The sequence below is a fragment of the Leptonychotes weddellii genome, chromosome 13 (genome assembly GCF_054177405.1).
Source record: "Leptonychotes weddellii isolate Sample4059 chromosome 13, ASM5417740v2, whole genome shotgun sequence".
Taxonomy (NCBI): domain Eukaryota; kingdom Metazoa; phylum Chordata; class Mammalia; order Carnivora; family Phocidae; genus Leptonychotes; species Leptonychotes weddellii.
Genome location: NC_138381.1, coordinates 60,003,205 through 60,023,901, shown reverse-complemented (window position 1 = coordinate 60,023,901; position 20,697 = coordinate 60,003,205). Strand labels below are relative to the sequence as shown.

Sequence of the window (20,697 nt, the reverse complement as noted above, 5' to 3'; positions counted from 1 at the left end):
CAGTCCGTTAAGTATTTGACTTCGGGTTGGGTCATGATCTCAGGGGTTCTGGGATCCAGCCCTGCATCAGGCTCTCTGCTTGGTGGGGAGTCTGCTTCTCCTTCTCCCTCTGTCCCTCCCCCTGCTCGTGCTCTCTCTGTCTCTCTCTCTCAAATAAATAAATAAATCTTAAAAAAAAAAGTCTAGGGGCACCTGGGTGGCTCAGTCGGTTAAGCGTCTGCCTTCAGCTCGGGTCATGATCCTGGGGTCCTGGGATTGAGCCCCGTGTCAGGCTCCCTTCTCAGTGGGGAGCCTGCTTCTCCCTCTCCCTCTGCCCCTCCCCCTGCCTGTGCTCTCTCTCAAATAAATACTTTTTTTTAAAGATTTTTATTTATTTGACAGAGAGAGAGACACAGCGAGAGAGGGAACACAAGCAGGGGGAGTGGGAGAGGTAGAAGCAGTCCCCGTTGAGCAGGGAGCCCGATACGGTGCTCAATCCCAGGACCCCAGGATCATGACCCGAGCCGAAGGCAGATGCCCAACAACTGAACCACCCAGGTGCCCCTAAATAAATAAATTAAAAAAAAAAAAAAAGCCTACAGATTATTTGATTCCATTCATAGGAAAATCCAGAATAGGGAAATCCATGGAGACAGAAAGCAGATTACTCATTGCTTAGGGCTGGGGAGGTGGAAATGGGGGACATAGGATAGCTAAAGGGTGTGGGGTTTCTTTCTGGGGTGACGAAATGTAATTCATTATCGTGATGGTTGCACAATCCCTGTGGCTATACTACAAACCATTGGGTTGTACACTTAAAAGGGTGAGTTATATGGATATACCACATTTGTCTATCCATTCATAGTTGATGGATATTTGGGTCATTTCTACCTTTTCATAATTATGAATAATGCTGCTATAAACATTCATATATAATTTATTGTATGAACATATATTTTCATTTCTCTTGTGTATATATCTAGGAGTGGAATTGCTGGCTTGTATGTTAACTCACTGTTAATTGTTTGAGGAACTGTTAATTGTTAATTTCTAGGAATCTGTTCAGATTGTTTCCCAAGATGGCTGTACCATTTTATATTCCCACCAGAAGTGTATGAGGGTTTTGATTTTTCCACATCTGGTCAACCCTTGTTATTTTCTCTTTTTAAAATTATTATTATTGGGGCGCCTGGGTGGCTCAGTTGGTTGAGTGACTGCCTTCGGCTCAGGTCATGATCCTGGAGTCCCGGGATCGAGTCCCACATCGGGCTCCCTGCTCAGCTCGGAGTCTGCTTCTCCCTCTGGCCCTCCTCCCTCTCATGCTCTCTCTCTTTCATTCTCTCTCTCGCAAATAAAATCTTAAAAAAAATAAAAAATAAAAATAAAATAAATAAAATAAAATTATTATTATTACATCCATCCTGATGGATATGAAGTGGTCTCTCATTATGGTTTTGATTTGCATTTCTCTGATGACTAATGATGTTTACTATCTTTTCAGTGTTTATTAGCTATTTGCATATCTCCCTTGAAGAAATATCTATTCAGATCCTTTTCCATTTTTAAATTGTGTTGCATTTTTATTAAGTTGTAAGAGTTCTTTCTCTATATTCTAATATAATTCCTTTATCAGATACATGATTTGCAAATACTTTCTCCCATTCTGTGAGCTGTCTTTTCATTTCTTGATGGTGTCCTTTGAAATATGAAAGTTTTTAATTTTGATGAAGTTCAATTTATCTACTTTTTCTTTCGTTGCTTATGTTTTTGATGTCATATCTAAGAATCATTCGCCAAAATCAAGGTCGCGAAGATTTACACCTATGCTTTCTTCTAAGAGTTTTATAGTTTAAGACTGATTCATTTTGAGTTAAGTTTTTACAAGTTGTGAGGTAAGGATCCAGCTTCATCCTTTTGCCTGTGACTATTCATTTGTCCATTGATTGATTTTCGTAGTTAAATCAACCTTGCGTTGCTGGTCATGGTGTATTATCCTTTTTAATATATCGCTAGATTCAATTTGCTAATAGTTTGTTTAGTTTTTTTGCATCTACATTGAGAGAGAGAATGGACTATTTCTCTCTCTCTCTTTCCTTTCTTCCTTCCTTCCTTCTCTTTTCTCCCTCTCACCTTCCTTCCTTCCTTTCTTTCTCGTTCTTTCTTTCTTTTGCTCTTGTCAGGTTTTTGTTATCATAAATGAATGTGCACTTCTCCTTTTCAATTCTCTGGAAAGCGTAAGATTGGTGCTACATCTTCCTTAAAATTTGGAAGAGTTCATCAGCAAAGCTACATAGGCATGGAAGGAGATTCAATCACAGATTGAATACATTTAATAGATGTGGGGCACCTGGCTGGCTCAGACAGTGAAACATGCAACTCTTGATCTCGGGGTTGTGAGTTTGAGCCCCACATTGGGTGCAGAGAGTACTTAAAAATAAAATCTTAAAAAAAGTTTAATAGATGTGGTATTTGTTCAGGTTTTCTATTCTTGTGGTGGTTTGGTAAATTGTCTTTTCTTCTAGGAATCTGTTCATTTTATCTAAAATTTCAGTTAATTGGCACAAACTTGTTCTTAACATTCTTTTTTAAAAAGATTATTTATTTATTTATTTGAGAGAGAGAGAGTGAGTGAGTGAGACAGAGAGAGCATGAACAGGGGGGAGGGCCAGAGAGAGAGGGAGAAGTAGAGTCCCTGCTGGGCAGGGAGCCCTATGTGGGGCTTGATCCCTGGACTCCGGGATCATGACCTGAGCTGAAGGCAGATGCTTAACCTACTGAGCAACCCAGGCGCCCCCTAACATTCCTTTATGTTCTTTTTCATAGGATTTTTAGTGACGTACTCATGTTCTTTCCTGACATTGGTGAATTTATGAAGTCCCTCTTTTTTTTCCTCCTCTTGGTCAGTCTTGCTAGAGGTTTATTAATATTGTTTTCAAAGGACACATTTTAACTTTATTTCCTCTATTATATATTTGTTTTTCTTATTTTATTCGTACTTATTTAGCTGTATTTTTTTTCTACTTTCAATGTGCTGTCCTTTTCTAAGATTCTGAGAATACTTAGAGCATTTGTTTTTCAGCATTCTTTTCTAATATATGCATTTTAAGCTATAACTTATTTCTAAGTAGAGGCTTAGCTATACCTTCTATTTTGGGCTACCATATTTTCAATATTACTCAGTTCAAAATACTTTTTTTTAAAGATTTTATTTTTAAGTAATCTCTACACCCAACGTGGGGCTTGAACTTACAGCCCTGAGATCAAGAATCACATGCTCCACCCACTGAGCCAGTCGGGCGCCCCCAAAATACTTTTTTAAAAATTATTATTTTTTTAATTGAAGAATGGTTCACATATTACATTAGTTTAAAGAGTACAACACAGTGATTCAACAAATCTATATGTACCCATCTCAATGTATTAAAGTACATTGTGGGGGCGTCTGGCTGGTTCAGTCTGTGGGGAGTGCATCTCTTGATCTCAGGGTCGTGAGTTCCAGCCCCACATTGGGTAGAGAGTTTACTTAAAAATAAAATCTTAAAAATATAAATAAAATATTTGATGATTTCTTCTTTGACTCTTAAGATAACCATGTATTGCTTAATTTAAAAAGAATTTGGGTTTATCTAGTTTTATTTTTGTCTGTAATTGATATTTAACACAATTCCACTGTGTTCAGAGAACTCACTTGGAATTTCAATCCTTTGCCTTTGTTGAGATCTGCTTTGTGGCTCAAATATGATTAATTTTTTTTTAAGATTTTATTTATTTATTTTAGAGAAAGAGAGTGCACGAGCAGGGGAAGGAGCAGATGGAGGGGGACAAGCAGACTCCACACTGAAAGCAGAGCCCAATGTGGGGCTCAATCCCATGACTCCAAGACCAGGACTGGAGCCAAAATCAAGAGTTGGCCGCTCAACCAACTGAGCCACCCAGGTGTCCCTGTCTAATTTTTAAAATATATTTCAATTAGGGGGCGCCTGGGTGACTCAGTTGGTTAAGCGACTGCCTTCGGCTCAGGTCATGATCCTGGAGTCCCTGGATCGAGTCCCGCATCGGGCTCCCTGCTCGGCAGGGAGCCTGCTTCTCCCTCTGACCCTCCCCCCTCTCATGTGCTCTCTCTCATTCTCTCTCTCTCAAATAAATAAAATCTTTAAAAATATATATATATATATTTCAATTAGGTTAAATGGATTAATCGGGTTTTCAGATCTTCTATAACCTACTAATTTTTGTTTACTAGTTCTATCAGTTGAGAGAGATATGTTCATATCTCCAACTATAATACAGATTTGTCTGTTTTTCCTTGTAGTTCTATTAGTTAACATTATTTCAATGTTTACGCAAATTCTATATTGTTATATTTTCCTGCTGGATTTGCCTTTTTTTTTTTTACCATTATCAATGTCCCTATTTGTCTCTAGTAATGCTATTTGCCTTGAAGTCTAACTATATCTGATATTAATACAGCTATGCTATGCTCTTTGCTTTTTGTTTGGTGTTCAGTATGTCTTCAGACTCTGTGTGTCCTTATATTTACAGTGTGTCTTTCGTAAGCAGCATTACTGGGTCTTGTTTTTAATTTAGTCTGACAATATTTATCTTTCAATTGGAGTTTTTGTCCATCAATTAAATTACCAATACATTTGGATTTAAATAGACTCTCTTACATGTATTTTCTATTTGGCCAAATGTTCTATATTCTCTTTTCTCTTTTTTTCTCACCTACTTGTGGATACATCAAGTTTCTTTCTTAATTACTCTACTCTTCCCCTTCTGATAACTGATAGTTATCATTTCTGTACTAGTCTTTAAATGGTTACCCTAGAGATTAAAACATGTATGTTTGTCTTTTTTTATTTAGGTAAAATTTACATACACAGAAATGCACAAATATTAAGTATGATTCAAGCCATACAACCACTAACACAGTCAAGATATAGAACCTCACATTTTCCCAGAATCATGTTTTTGAGATTCAATCATGTTAATGTAGTAGTTCTGTCATTTTTACTACCAAGTAATATTCCGTTATATAAACACACCACAGTTTGTCCCTTCTCCTGTTGATAGAAATTTGAGTTCTGGTTTGGAGTTATTATGAATAAGACTGCTGTAAACTTACTTTTTTTTTTTTTAAAGATTTTATTTATGTATTTGACACAGAGAGAGCACAAGCAAGGAGAGTGGCAGGCAGAGGGAGAGGGAGAAGCAGACTCCCTGCTGAGCAGGGAGCCTGATGTGGGGCTCTATCCCAGAGCCCTGGGATCATGACCTGAGCCGAAGGCAGCGGCTTAACCGACTGAGCCACCCAGACGCCCCTGTAAACTTACTTTTACAAGTATTTTTGTGAGCAGAAGTTTTCATTTTTCTTCAGGGTTGGAATTCCTGCATTGTACGGTAGATAGAAGTCTAATTTTTAAGAACTTGCCAAAAAGTTTTCCAAAGTGATTGTATCATTTTACATTCCTACCACCAATGTGTGAGTTCTGATTGCTCCACGTTTTCACCAACATTATTTTTAGCCATTCTAATGTTATGATGTGATATCTCTTTATGGTTTAAGTTGTATTATCCAGGAGACTAATAATGTTGAACACTTTTTTATGTGCTTACTGATCATTCATATATCTTCATATGTGAAAAGTCTGCTCAAGTCTTTTACCCATTTAAAAAATTAGGTTGGGGCACCTGGGTGGCCCAGTCAGTTCGGCTCAGGTCATGATCTCAGGGTCCTGGGATCGAGCCCCACATAGGGCTCCACGCTCAGCTCGGAGTCTGCTTGTCCCTCTCCCTTCCCCTCTGCCCCTCCCCCTGCTCATGTTCTCTCTCTCTCAAATAAATAAAATCTTTAAAAAAATTAGGTTGTTTGAATTTTTATTATTGAGTTGTCAGGGTTGTTTATATACTGTGGATATAAGTTCTTTGTTAGATATATGTATTGTAAGTATTTCTTCCAGCCTGTGGCTGGCTTTCTTATATCATTAATGGAGTCTCTTGATAAGCAGAAGTTTTTAATTTTAATGGAGATTAAGTGATTAATTTTTTTCTTTTACAGTTTTTTTTTTAATCCTAAAAAAATCTGTGCTTACCCCAAGGCTATAAAGATATTCTCCCATATTTTTTCTAGAAACTTTGCAGTTTCGGGGCACCTGGGTGGCTCAGTCATTAAGCGTCTGCCTTTGGTTCAGGTCGTGATCCCAGGATCCTGGGATCAAGCCCCGCATCGGGCTCCCTGCTCGGCGGGAAGCCTGCTTCTCCCTCTCACACTCCCCCTGCTCGTGTTCCCTCTCTCGCCACCGTGTCTCTCTGTCAAAAAAAAAAAAAAAAAAGAAACTTTGCAGTTTTATCTTTTATATTTTGATGTATGGCTCATCTCAAATTATATACGAAGTTAGGTTCATTTTTCCATAAACTTATCCAATTTTTCCAGCACTAATGCTGAAAAGACTTTCCTTTCCCCACTGAATTGCCTTTGTCAAAATCAACTGACCATACATACGTGGGTCTATTTCTGGATTCCAATGATCTCTATTTGTTTCACTGATTACTGTTGCTTTATCGTAAATCTTTTTTTTTTTTTTAAGTAAACTCTGTGCCCAATATGGGGCTTGAACTCACCACACTGAGATCCAGAGTCACGTGCTCTTATTGACTGAGCCAGCTGGGTACCCCTGTTTTGGCTTTTATAAATAGATTCTTTTCATTCCCATAAAAGTGTTAGAATCAGGGATGCCTGGGTGGCTCAGTCGGTTAAGCGGCTGCCTACGGCCCGGGTAGTGATCCCAGGGTCCTGGGATCGAGTCCCACATCAGGCTCCTTGCTCAGCGGGGAACCTGCTTCTCCCTCTCTCTCCCTCTGCTTGTGCTCTCTCTGTCAAATAAATAAAATCTTTAAAAAAAAATTATAAAAAAAAAAGTGTTAGAATCAGTTTGTCAAGTTCAACAACAAAAATCCTGTTGAGATTTTTATTATGATTGTGTTGAATCCAGAGATCAATTTGATGAATAACAATATTGAGGCTCCCAATCCATGGACCTGACAAATCTCTCCACCTTGACTTTTCACAGCCAAAAGAATGGTAAGAAGTATAAGTTAGTACTTTTATTCATTCCTAATCAATGCCAGCATCTTAGAACCTTCAAAATCCCATTTACCCCATCTTTGCCCTCTGTGTTAATGCTGTAATACATCTTTATTCCACTAGATTTTGTTTTGTTTTTACAAGAATGTATATAGCAGCTATATTCATAAGGTTCCCAAACTAGAAACAACCCAAATATCCATTACAAAAACATTACATTGAGCAAAATAAGTCAGATACCATAGAGTAATATTGTCTGATTGCAATGATACAACATTCAAGAACAGGCAAAACTAATATATAGAGATGGAATACTGAACAGTTGCTACCCTGGAAAGATGCATGAGGTGACTTTCTGGGGTGACAGAAATATCTGAGTGGTGGTTGCATAGGAGTATACTTGTCAGAACTTATCAAATGAGAAATGTAAGTTCTGCTCATTCTCCAGTGGTTAAATTATAATTTAATCAATAAAATGAAAGAAATCTGGGAAAACCGGGGCACCTGGGTGGCTCAGTCATTAAGCGGCTGCCTTCGGCTCAGGTCATGATCCCGGGGTCCTGGGATCGAGTCCCGCATCAGGCTCCTTGCTCCGCGGGAAGCCTGCTTCTCCCTCTCCCACTTCCCCTGCTTGTGTTCCCTCTCTCGCTGTCTCTCTCTGTCAAATAAATAAATAAAACCTTAAAAAAAAAAAAAAGAATAAGCAAGGGGGGCGCCTGGGTGGCTCAGTCGTTAAGCGTCTGCCTTCGGCTCAGGTAATGATCCCAGGGTCCTGGGATCGAGTCCCGCATCGGGCTCCTGGCTCGGCGAGGAGCCTGCTTCTCCCTCTCCCTCTGCCTCTCTCTCTGTATTTCTGTGTCTCAAATGAATAAATAAAATCCTAAAAAAAAAAAAAAAAGAAAACCAAAAACAAATACAAAAACTACTGGATTAAGCTTGGCTGAAGAAGTTTGCTCCATGAAAACTTCTCCAGTTTCTCCCTGATTGGTCCCACAGCCAAACAAGTTTTAGGGGAAAACAAACCGTTTTCTACTTTTCTCTTCCAGAGACCATTTCTGGAACGACCCTTTCAGAGCTCAGCTCGAGGTACAGGTGAGGAACATGAAGACTTTTCCTTCTAGTGTATATACTGTCACACCAGGTCCCAGTCGTACTGAAAGGAAGAGAGGTGCCTGGTTGGCTCAGACCAAAAAAAACAGAACATGTGATTCTTGATCTTGGGCCTGCGAGTTTGAGCCCCATATTGGGTGTGGGGATTAAAATAAATAAATAAATAAATAAATAAACTTAAAAACAAACAAAAAAGAAATCCTAGCACAATTTTTCAGATGAGGGTAATCATAACATTTTTCAAGAGTGAGTAGCAACAACAACAAAATTAAAAGACACCAATATACAACTTTTTTTAAAAAAGATTTTATTTATTCATTAGAGAGAGAGAGAGAGAGCATGAACAGGGGGAGAGGCAGAGGGAGAGGGAGAAGCAGGCTCCCTGCCGAGCTAGAAGCCTGATGTGGGGCTCGATCCCAGGACCTTGGGATCATGACCTGAGCCGAAGGCAGAAGCTTAACCATCTGAGCCACCCAGGCGCCCCAACAACTTCTTATATTTTAAGAACACACACACATGCATTCCAACCCTCTTAAGTTTTAAGAATATATATGCACACATATATAAATATATTCATATATATAAATATATGTATGTATGTATGTATATAGAGAGAGCTAAGAATATATACATGTGTGTGTAAAATCTTTACATATAAAATCTTTAGGGCCTCCTTCCAGCTATGAAGTTCTATGATTTTAAGGCAATATGACCCTGATTTGGGATCCTGTCCCATAACATTTTCAAATAATGAATACATTCTAGATTGTGTCGCTTTAATGGAGAGAAGGGAGAGGGACTGGACATGGGAGAGAACGTAGGGAGAACAAAGAAGATGCAGCATGAGAAACAAACATGGGCTGCAAATAGGAAAAGGGGACTATAGGAGGGCAGGCAGGTGTCTGGGGCCTCTTCTCCAGCTCCTGGCCTCCTAGAGAACATCACTGCAGTTTTTTCAAAGCTGTGTTGCCAACCTAAGTGTGGAGCATGACCTGCAGGCAGGTACGTGTAGTCAGTGAGGCTGAGTTCACTACAGGCTTATGGCCATCTTCACTGGCCCAGGAAAAGCTGTCTTCATGTAGCAGGTGCAGAGGAGAAACTGATGGATGGCAGTAGCTTATTTACCTGAAACAGGTACATGCAGTTTGCATGATGCAGCCAAACTGAAGGAATTACCCCTAAGGTAGCTTCTAGGGGACTCTTGGACAACAGTAACCAAACTCTAGCCCTTCCAGTTGCGATTAATAACCCCTGAAAGCACCATCTCTACGGTAATGCTGGTGGGTGGGAGAGAGCCTACTCTTTTTCAAGCTTAAGGAAAAGAAAGAAAGAAATGGGTAACTGAATGGTTTTAGTAAAAGATAGTCCCAAACTTTAAAACATGCTCCCTGCCAAGCAGCTCTTTCTGCCCACGAGTCCTGTCCCCGTGCTTTAATAAAAACAACTTTTTGCACCAAGAAAAAAAAAACAAACCCACACCAAAAACAACAACAACAAAAACCCAAAACATGCTCCCTGCCCATCAGTGCTTGCCTTCCCTGGCCCTCCTTCAGCAAGGAAAGGCACCCGCTCCTATATCCGGGAGGGGTGAGGCACCACGTGAATTTCTTTCAGAGACGCTGGTGGTGTGTGAGTAGATGTGATTCCAAAGAGATGTGAATGAGGCAGCCAAGTCAAATCTCTTCTCTACCCCGAAAATGCAACCTTCTTAGAAGACTCACATTAACTTAAGTTTCGTTTAGAGACAGTCCCCATCACAGCCCTAAGCACAGTGTCTGTCTCTAAATGCAGACAGCAGGAAAGATGCTGACCATGCAAAACTCTCCAAAAATTCTTCTCTGTCTCCAAACTGGAAAACCTGGAGCATTACTGTAATTCTCACTGCTGGAGTCGCCCATCTCAACAACGGAAAATCTGGATAAACGGGTTTCTCCACAGTGTTGGGCCACGGATGGAAACCAACTGTCTAACTAGTCATGTGACCCTGGTTAAATGCCTTAAGAACCCTGAGTTTCGGTGACTTATCTGGACGTTGAATATCACTAAGTGCATGGGATTCTGAGGATGAAACGATATGGGACAATCTCAAAGCCCCTGGTAGGTGTGAATTACCCAACAGCTACTGCGCATTCATTTCTTCCGAAATTTCCATACCACCACTAGGGGGCAGAGTTGGCCTAGGATTTAAGAACGAATTTGTAATCCCCTGAGATTCAATTTTCTTTTTTTTTTTTTTTATTTTATTTTTAAGGGGCGCCTGGGTGGCTCAGTCCTTAAGCATCTGCCTTCAGCTCAGGTCATGATCCCAGGGTCCTGAGATTGAGCCCCGCGTCGGGCTCCCGGCTCAATGGAGAGCCTGCTTCTCCCCCTCCCTCTGCAGCTCCCCCTGCTTCTGCTCTCTCTGTCAAATAAATAAAATCTTAAAAAAATAAAATAAAAAGATTTTAAGTAATCTCTACACCCAACATGGGGCTTGAACTCACAACCGGGATCAAGAGTCACATGCTCCACCAACTGAACCAGCCAGCCAGGCACCCTTCAATTTTCAATTTTTAAAGCTGTTTTGCAAGCTGTGGATGGTGGTAGCCACGGTGCATTATAGCTTTTTTTTTTTTTAAGAAGGTTTTTTTAAAAAAATATTTTATTTATTTGTTCATGAGAGAGAGAGGCAGAGGGAGAAGCAGGCTCTCCGTGGAGCAGGGAGCCTGATGCGGGACTCCATCCCAGGACCCCCAGATCATGACCTGAGCTGAAGGCAGATGCTTAACCGACTGAGCCACCCAGGCGCCCTGCATTATAGCTTTTGTGAGTCCTAGACACCTTTGCCTTAATGGACCCCTTCCTCCATAAAAAATAAGTAAATAAATAAAAACAAAAAAATAAAAATAAAAATTGCATTTTACAACTGTGTTGACAATGGAATCCAGGCCTGGTTCGTTGCTATAATTATATATTTTCCCTATTTTAAATAAATTAAAATTAGAACATTGCTGTGGGATATTGCCGTAGCATTATCACGGCCCCTACGATTTTTCCTACTGCGCATAGTGCTCAAGTTGGCCCGGGGGTGTGGTGGGGAGCATATATCATCACTCCTGATACAATGCTTGAAGCTTGGGCTTTGAGAATGTCGGAGTCCTAGCTGGGCTTCCTGTAAGTGATGTGTATCAGTCGGCTACTGCTGCCATAACAAAATACCCCAGATGCGGCTGACTTAAACAACGTAAACTAATTTTCTCCCAGTTCTGGAGGCCAGAAGTCCAAGATCAAGTTGTCAGTAGGTTTGGCTTCTCTGCTGTCTCTCTCCTTGGCTTATACAGATGGCTGTCTTCTCACAATGTCCTCACATGGTCTTTCCTCTGTGTGTGCATATTCCTGGTGTCCCTTTGTGTGTCCAAATTTCCTCTTCTTATAAAAACAGCCCTCAGATTTGGATTACGGCCCACCTTAACATCTCATTTTATCTTTCATCATCTTTTTTTCTTTCTGTCTTCTTCTTTTTTTTTTTTTTTAGTAATCTCTTCACCCAACATGGGGCTCCAACTCATGACCCAAGATTAAGAGTCACATGCTGCACCACTGAGCCAGCCAGGTGGCCCTACCAGTCTCATTTTAACTGAGTCACCTCTTTAAAGTCTCATTTTATTTTTATTTTTTTTAAAGATTTTATTTATTTGAGAGAGATAGAGATAGCAAAAGAGAGAGTGCATGAGCAGGGGGGAGAGGGAGAAGCAGACTCCCCCTGAGCAGGGAGCCGGATGTGGGGCTTGATCCCAGGACCCCAAGATCATGACCTGAGCCAAAAGCAGATTTTAACTGACTGAGCCACACAGGTGGCCTTTTTTAAAAAAAAATTGAGATTTTATTTATTTATGACACAGAGAGAGGGGGGCAGGGAGAAAAATTAAGTCAAATCAACAAGGGGAATCAGCATGTATAATTTGAGCTCAGTAGATTTTTTGGTGGTAAAGCAGAGGCTGTTTAGATTGAAATTATATCAATTGTTAGTTGTGAGGAAGAACCAAAAATCAATGTTAAGTGGGTTTGAGTAACCCAAGTACAACTAACTCTATGAGCAAACTTCTGTTTTGTGACATTACACTCAACACTCACTAAAAACAGTGACTTGGCAGCTTGTGAGAGCCTTTATCAACTCCCTGTATTTTCCTTCCCAGCACTCATCACTTTGTCATTGTCTATCTATTGTTACAATTTAAAAATTACCACTTAGCTCTGTCTCCTTCTCCCAGAAGGCAGAATCCATACCTCTATTTTCTCATTAAGTCCCTAGCACCTGCTACAATGGGGCATGGGACATGGGAGGTGCTCAACAAATATTTGTAGAATGAATGATTCAAAGCAGTTTGTGCAGAATCAAGTGATCCTAAACCGGGGCCCAAATGCTGAAAAGGTGAAATAACTGCTTTCTTAGAAAGCACCATGCTGGGGGCGCCTGGGTGGCTCAGTCTATTGGGCATCTGACTCTTGGTTTTGGCTCACGTCCTGATCTCATGGGTTGTGGGATCGAGCCCTACGTTGGGCTCTGCGCTCAGCGGGGAGTCTGCTTGAAGATTCTCTCCCTCTACCTGTCCCCCCCACTCGCTCTCTTTCTCTCTCAAATAAGTAAACAAATATTTTTTTAAAAAAGGAGGGGTACCTGTGTGGTTCAGTGAGTTAAACATCTGCCTTTGGCTCAGGTCATGATGCCAGGGTCCTGGGATTGAGCCCCAGATCAGGCTCCCTTCTTGTGGGGAGCCTGCTTCTCCCTCTCCTTCCTCTACCTTCTCCCCATCCACTGCTCATGCTCTTTCTCTTGCTCTCACTCAAATTAAAAAAAATAAAAATCTAAAAATAAATAAATAAAAGCGCCATGCTTTTGGGTATTAGGACATTGAACAAAAGGAATTTATCCCATTTCTGCTGCTGTCTTCATAGCAGTCTTTCTTCAAGGTCTCCCGACACTCCCCTGACCTGCAACAGCCCCTGAGGCCAAGGAAAGGAGTGGAGAGGCTGATGCCCCCTTGTTCGTTCAAGGACAGCTTCTTCAGAGACCCAGGACTGTTGGATCAAGAAGGTTTCCCTGGATACCCCCCACCCCCACCCACTGCAGCAGGCATCCAAGGAGTAGCCCACACTGTCCACCTGTACTTATCCCTACCCCCCAGGACAGTACTTCAAACCAGATCTGGGCATGTATATAAAATACAAAAAGACTGAAAGGTAGAAAGAGGCCGACTGACTAGGTAACTCAGGGTACAGGTAACAACATAGTGGTGAGTTACCTGGGGTTTCTTTTTGCCTCATATACTCCAGACTTGGAGCTGAAAATGTTGGCAACTAGAAAATGCCTATGGGCACAGACAAAAAAAAAACCCCAATGAAAGCGTGTGGTCTCTAGCCAAAGGACCAGGAAAGGGGGAGCCTCTCAGAAAAGAATGGACAATAGCCATTCTACTCCAGCCAAGCACCATAGATAACTGTGGCTACACCCCCACCAGCAGAGGCTGAATGGGGAGCCTAGACTTCCATCTTCGGCAATTGTAATAAAGCCCCTCAACCTCCCCACCCAGCTGGTGTCAGAGAAGGTCAAGTAGGGAGCTAGGACTTCCATCTCCATCCTGAGGTAACCAAGCTCACCCTCTTCACCCCCACAGTATCATGGGGACCACGTGGGGAGCCTGACTTTCACCTACCTGGAAGGATCAAGGCTCCCTAGCCCTTCCCAGTAGGCTGGTGTCAGAGGACATTTAGTGGAGAGTCAGAACTCTCCACCTTTGACCAGCAATAACAAGGCCACCCCCTCCCAAATCTGTGGTATCAATGGAGGCCAGTGTGGGGCAGTAATGAGGCACTCTTACCCGTCCCAGCTAGGGAGGCATCAATAGAGTCCGTATGGGGAGCCAGAACTCCCACCTCAACCCAGTACTAGTGAGGAGGGCCCCCTCAGGTAGTGACAGAAGCTAGTGAGTGGGAAACCTGGCTTTCCCCTTAAGTGGCAGTAATCACTAGAAATTAGCTAAAACAGAAGTTCTCAATAAGATTCAGGGTCTTTTATAATACCCAAATGTCAAAGTTTCAATGAAACTTGCCATACCAAGAACCAGGAAGATCTCAAATGGAATTAAAAACAAAACAAAACAAAACAAAACAAAAACTGATCAATATATACCAACACAAAATGGCAGAGATGTTAGAATTACCTGACAAAGACTAAAATATTTTAAAAGCAATCATCATAAAAATGTTTCAGTGAATAATTACAAACACGTTTGAAACAAATGAAGAAAATAGTAAGTCCTCACAATGAAATAGAAAGTCCTAGCAAAGAGAAGAACCAGGGGCACCTGGGGGGCTCAGTTGGTTCAGCATCTCTTGATTTTAACTCAGGTCATGAGGTTGGGGTCGCATCAGGCTCCTTGCTCAGTGGGGGGTCTGCTTGGGATTCTTTCTCCCTCTTTCCATCCCCTCTCTTGCATGCGTGTGCACACTCTTTCTCAAATAAATACATCTTTAAGAAAGAAAAACCAAATGAATATTTTAGAACTAAAAAACACTAACAAAAATTAAAAAAAAAAAAACCACAACAAAAATTCAGTGCATGGGCTCAGCAGCAGAATGGAGGGACAGAGGCAACAGTAAACTTGAAGATAGAACAATAGAAATGACCCAATCTGGGGCGCCTGGGTGGCTCAGTCGTTAAGCGTCTGCCTTCAGCTCAGGTCATGATCCCAGGGTCCTGGGATCGAGCCCCGCATTGGGCTCCCCGGTCCGCGGGAAGCCTGCTTCTCCCCCTCCCACTCTCCCTGTTTGTGTTCCCTCTCTCGCTGTGTCTCTCTGTCAAATAAACAAAATCTTAAAAAAGAAATGACCCAATCTGAAAGAAATGTACTGTATCTTGATAGAAACTCTCTTGCTTATTCAGGCTGTTACAACAAAATACCCACAGACTGGGTACTTTATAAACAATAGAAATTTATTTTCTACAGTTCTGGACTCTGGTAAACCAAGATCAAGATGCCAGTTAGGTCAAGGTCAAGTGAAGGCATCTTCTGGGTTTCAGACTTCCGGTTGTGTCCTCACCTGGTGGAAGGGGCTAGGGTGCTCTCTGGAGCCTCCTTTATAAGGCACTAATCCCATTCATGAGGGCTCCACCCTCATAATTAGGCAGATCCCCAAAGCCCCACCTCCTAGTACCATCATCTTTAGGGGTTAGTACTTCAATATATGAATTTTGGGGGACACGCTCAGACCATAGCAGAAATGTACTGTTATCTTGACTGTATCAATGTCAATACCGTTGTCATATTGCATAGTTTTGCAAGATGTTATCATTGGGGGAAATTGGCTTCTCTGTACTATAATTTCTTGCGGAATGTGCATGTGAATCTACAAGTATCTCAAAAGCAAAATGTTTTATTAAAAAAAAAATCTTATGGGGTGCCTGGGTGGCTCAGTTGGTTAAGCGTCTGCCTTCGGCTCAGATCATGATCCTGGATTCCTGAGATTGGGCCCCGCATCGGGCTCCCTGCTCCGCAGAGAGCCTGCTTCTCTCTCTCCCTCTGCCTGCCGTTCTGCCTATCTGTGCTCTCTCTCTGTCTGTCAAATAAATAAAATCTTAAAAAAAATAAATAAAAATGAAAATAATTTTAAATAAATAAATAGATAGATAAAAATCTCATTCCAGGGGCGCCTGGCTGGCTCAGTCTCTTGATCTCAGGGGTCGTGAGTTCAAGCCCCAGGTTGGGCATAGAAATCACTTAAAAAAAATAAATAATAAAAATAAAGATTTTAAAAAAGATTTCTCCAAAATCTCATTCCAGACAGATTTGAGCCAGCCTTCTGTCCCCTCATTCAGTTGCCTCTGGAATAAACCCTTGCCCTGATGCATTAAGAAAAAAATCTCATTCTGGCTGCTGTGTAGAGTTGGATTGCAGGGAGCAAGAGTGCCTGTGGGTAGATCGCTCTTCTGTAAGTCTTTCATTTTAAAAAGGTCATGTGACTTTCTAAGGATCACGGGGTCAAGTAAGTGAAATGGCTGGGCTATTACACCCAAATTGTCCAACAATTTTCCAGGATGACTTTTTATGAATCCTATGCCTTCCAAAGAATACTGGAACAATGTGGGTTCTGAAGGGTAACAATAGAACTCTGTTGCTGGTAAGTGAATCCAGAGCTAAGGTGGAGGGGGATGTGAGGAATGCAAAAGGCATTTGACCCCATTCAGCAAATACAAGTTTTGTTACATTGTTGTGGGAGCTTTAACATCTGAGTGATTTGCAGCATGCAGTCCTGGGAAGAAATTCCAAGAGTCCCTGCTGAGATTTTCATTTTTGTGACTTTGAAGCTAGGGCCAAAAACACTGACAAAAACTTGTTCGGCAAAGCAGATTTTTTGCTGTTCATAAGATTACTTCTCAGGTAGAGCAAGTTTTTGTCTATTTCTGTCCATAATTGTTATCAATTTTGTTTTCTTATTTACACTCTTTGGTAGGTTGAATTATTACCCATTTGTTCCAGTTCTTCATACCTCCCTGTATTACATTCATGTTCTTTTCCTTGTGGCTTTGTGATTCTTCCCACTATGGGTAGAATATTTTCCCCTGCTCTGTTGATATTGAGGTTGGCCATATGACTTGCTTTGGTCAACAGAGCATGGAATGATGTGAGGAGAGCAGAGGCCTTCAATGTTCTTGTGTGGTTTGGCTTGGCTCTCTTGCTCTGGGGAGCTATTGGTGCAAGGAGTGTGAGAGATACTTGGACCACACTAGAACCTAAACTACAGCCAAACCCAGCTGACCTGAAGTCTGAAGCAGAGCCACTGAACTGAGCCCACTCTAGATCAGCCAAACCACAGTTGACCTATATAGATCCAAGAGCAGGATAGTAAATGCTCACTGTTGCTCTCCCTTGAATTTAGGGTGGTTTGTTATGCAGCAATATTGCAACAAAAGCTCACTAATACACACTAGGAATGCTCATCTAATTTAGATTTTATACACAGAATGTATTCTATTAAACTTTATTATTTTTACAATTTGTCTTTCCAAAGCAGTTCTTTCAAAATGTGTAACTTGATCTTGCTCATTTTTATTTCAGTCTTAATCTTGCCAAAAATCTTATTAACATTCCGAGGTAGCCAGTTCTCTAAAAGAAAGTTTCCTCTGAGTTCTGGAGTTAACAGATGTATCACTTATTTTTATCACACCCACCTGGAGTGTCACAGGGAAATGGCAAAATTTGCTAAATGAGAAGGTAGTCTCTTACTTTGAAAGTTCTTTATCTTCCAAGGCCAAGAAGAGATACCAAGACTTTGACATCTTTGTTCTAGTGATGTGCATGTGTTCATACTCCTTAACTGGAAAGTCCTTTTCCAAAAGAACCTAGTCTGGCCATTGCCTTCCTGAAGCAGAGGACCCAGACCATTCCTGCTCTCCTCCAGTAGACTGCGCCATCTCTCTGAATCCCTACTGGTGCAGAAATTCTCCAGTTATGCTTCTACGATGGTCTACTCTACAGCAATGGGAAGCAATGACCCATATCTACGTATATCAACCTGAGTAGGTCTCAAAAATAAAATGTCAATTGAGAATAACCAAGACGCTAAATGACACATACTCTAGTAGACGATTGGTGCACTTTAAAAACAAAATACAGGGGCACCGGGGTGGCTCAGTCGCTTAAGCATCGGACTCTTGATCTCAGTTCAGGTCTTGATCTCAGGGTTGAGAGTTTGGCGCCCCCCCCCCACCGCCCCCCGCCCGAGTTGGGCTCCATGCTGGGTGTGGAGCCTAAAATAAAAAGTAAAAATAATAAAACCAAAATACGTATCCTGTCTGTGGATGCTGGCAAGTAAGCATTGTTCAAGTTTCTCTTCCTGCTGGCATACCTAAGTCAGTCTCCCAAAGATTCTGAGCAGCTGCAGAACTCTTTGTGGAAGCTTTGAAACAACTGATGAGTCTGAGGAGCCATTTTGAGCAAGGCAGAATGCTCACGGACTCTGTGGTAATGAGAGATCCAAACACTGAGTGCTTCAGGGGAGGGTGGAATGGAGAGTCGTGGAGCCGAAGAGAAGATTCTCAAAGACCTGGTGCCCACTTTACCTGACATTAAAGAAGATGCTGAAGGACATCACTCAAGAGATTATTTTGAACACTATGGGAAAACTGAAATCATCGAAATCATGGCTGACGGAGGCAGTGGCAGGAAGAGAGACTTTGATTTGGGGACCTTGGATGACCACGACTGCCTGGACAAACCGTCATTCAGAAACACCATTCAGTGAATGGCCACAACTGTGAAGTGAGGAAAGCCCTATCTAGCAAGAGATGGCTACTGCTTCGTCCCGCCAAAGAGGTGGAAGTGACTCTGGAAACTTTGGTGGTGGTCGTGGAAGCGGTTTTGGTGGGAATGACAACTTTGGACATGGAGTAGTTAGTGGCTGAGGTGACTGTGGTGGCTGCATGTGGTTGGTGGCAGTGGGGACGGCTGTAATGGATTTGGGAAGAATGGAAGCCAACATGGAGACGGCAGAAGCTATGATGATTTTGGCAATTACAACAATCAGTCTTCAAATTCTGGGCCCAGGAAAGGAAAACACTTTGGAGGCAGAAGCTCTGGGCCCTATGGTGTTGGAAGCCAATACTCTGCCAAACCGCAAAACCAAGGTGGCTACGGTGCTTCTGGCAGTAGCTATGGCAGTGGGAGAAGGCGTCGATTACTGCAGGAAGTAAAGCTTGGCAAGAGAGCAGAGCCAGACAAGTAACAGGGCAGCTACAACAGATCTGTGAACTCAGCCAAACACCATGGTGGCAGAACCTAACTGCTACAAAGAAGACAAGTTTTAGACAATATTCATGTGTACGGGCAAAAGACACAAGGACTGTATTTGTGACTAATTGTATAATAGGTTTTTTTGGTTTCTGTTCTGTATAAAGTTGAAGCATTCCAATAAAAAGTCTTAATACAGATTTTTTTTTTTTTTTGCACCCATACTGTTGATTGCTAAATGTAATAGTCTGATCATGATGCTGAATAAATGTGTCTTAAAACCAATATAGGTGCACGTGGCTGGCTCAGTCAGTAGAGCATGTGACTCTTGACCTTGGGGTCATGAGTTCAAGCCCCACACTGGGCACAGAGCTTACTAAACAAAACAAAACAGTATAAAAATAATATTGTAAGTTGCTTATGGAGAGAGAGACAGACAGAGACACAGATAGAGAGGAGGTAGGGCACTGAGGCACAAATACTAACCTTCCAATAGTGGCTATCTCTAGGGAGTGGAGCCAGGGATGTAACAGGGACTGATAGTCTGTTGGGACCTTGGTGATATCGGTAATCTTTTATTTCTTTTAAACATGACTGGAGGGGCGCCTGGGTGGCTCAGTCGTCCGGCGTCTGCCTTCGGCTCAGGTCATGATCTCAGGGTCCTGGGATCGAGCCCCGCATCGGGCTCCCTGCTCCGTGGGAAGCCTGCTTCTCCCTCTCCTGCTCCCACTGCTTGTGTTCCCTCTCTTACTGTGTGTCTGTCAAATAAATAAATAAAATCTTTAAAAAAAAAAATGACTGGAAGCAATTTGAAAAATGCTAATCCTTGTTAATTCTGAAAGGTGGAAATATGGGTGCTTTTGTTATTCTTTGCTCTTTTCTGCAACTTTTACATTCCTTAAAATAAAAAAAAAAAGGTCTTTTCTCTCCCCACAGCACTTCTATCTGTATCCTAAAACTTGCCAGCCTGTCTCCTCTCAGTTCCTGACCCATGTGTCTGCCTCTCCTACCTGTCAATGACCTTCCAGAGGACTGGTTATTTTGTGTCCTACAGTGCTCAGGCAAGCCATGATACGTTGATCTGTTCAATAAGCAGTGACTGAGCACGAGTGTACCAGGGACGTGCAAGGGGCTGGGGATAGCAAACAAGACCTGGCTCTCCTGAAGCTCACAGGGGAGGGGCATCCTGGGGAGTGAGCAGGCAGTACAGAGGGTGGGAACAGTGGAAAGGGGCTGGGGGAAGCCCCCAGAGACCTGAAGAAGTAGAGGCAGTCCAACGAAGGGGTGGGAGAAAGAATATCTCTGGCCAAGATGACAGCTTCCTGCAAAAGCTTTAAAGAGACAGCATGGAGGATCTGAGAAACTAGAAGAAATTCAGGGTGGTGGAGTAGCAAAGGGAAATGAGGCTGGAGAGGAAGGCACAGGCGGAAATGTTGCATTTGGTAGCACAGCCTCATGGTCCGGAGGAGACTTGGGCTTTAAGCCTGTTTCCTCATCTACAAAATGGGGATTAAAATGATCCACTCCAAGCTGCTGTGAGAATTCAAGGTCTTTTTTTTTTTTTTTTTTTTTTAAGATTTAATTTATTTATTTGACAGAGAGAGACAGCGAGAGAGGGAACACAAGCAGGGGGAGTGGGAGAGGGAGAAGCAGGCTTCCCGCAGAGCAGGGAGCCCGATGCGGGGCTCGATCCCAGGACGCTGGGACCATGACCTGAGCCGAAGGCAGTCGCTTAACGACTGAGCCACCCAGGCGCCC

The 20,697-nt window shown here is 42.1% G+C and overlaps 1 pseudogene; it reads left to right on the top strand.

Moving 5' to 3' along the window:
- Window positions 1-16,291: 16,291 nt before the first annotated feature.
- LOC145716894 (heterogeneous nuclear ribonucleoprotein A1-like 2) lies at window positions 16,292-18,934 on the top strand (annotated as a pseudogene).
- The last annotated feature ends 1,763 nt before the right edge of the window (window positions 18,935-20,697 follow it).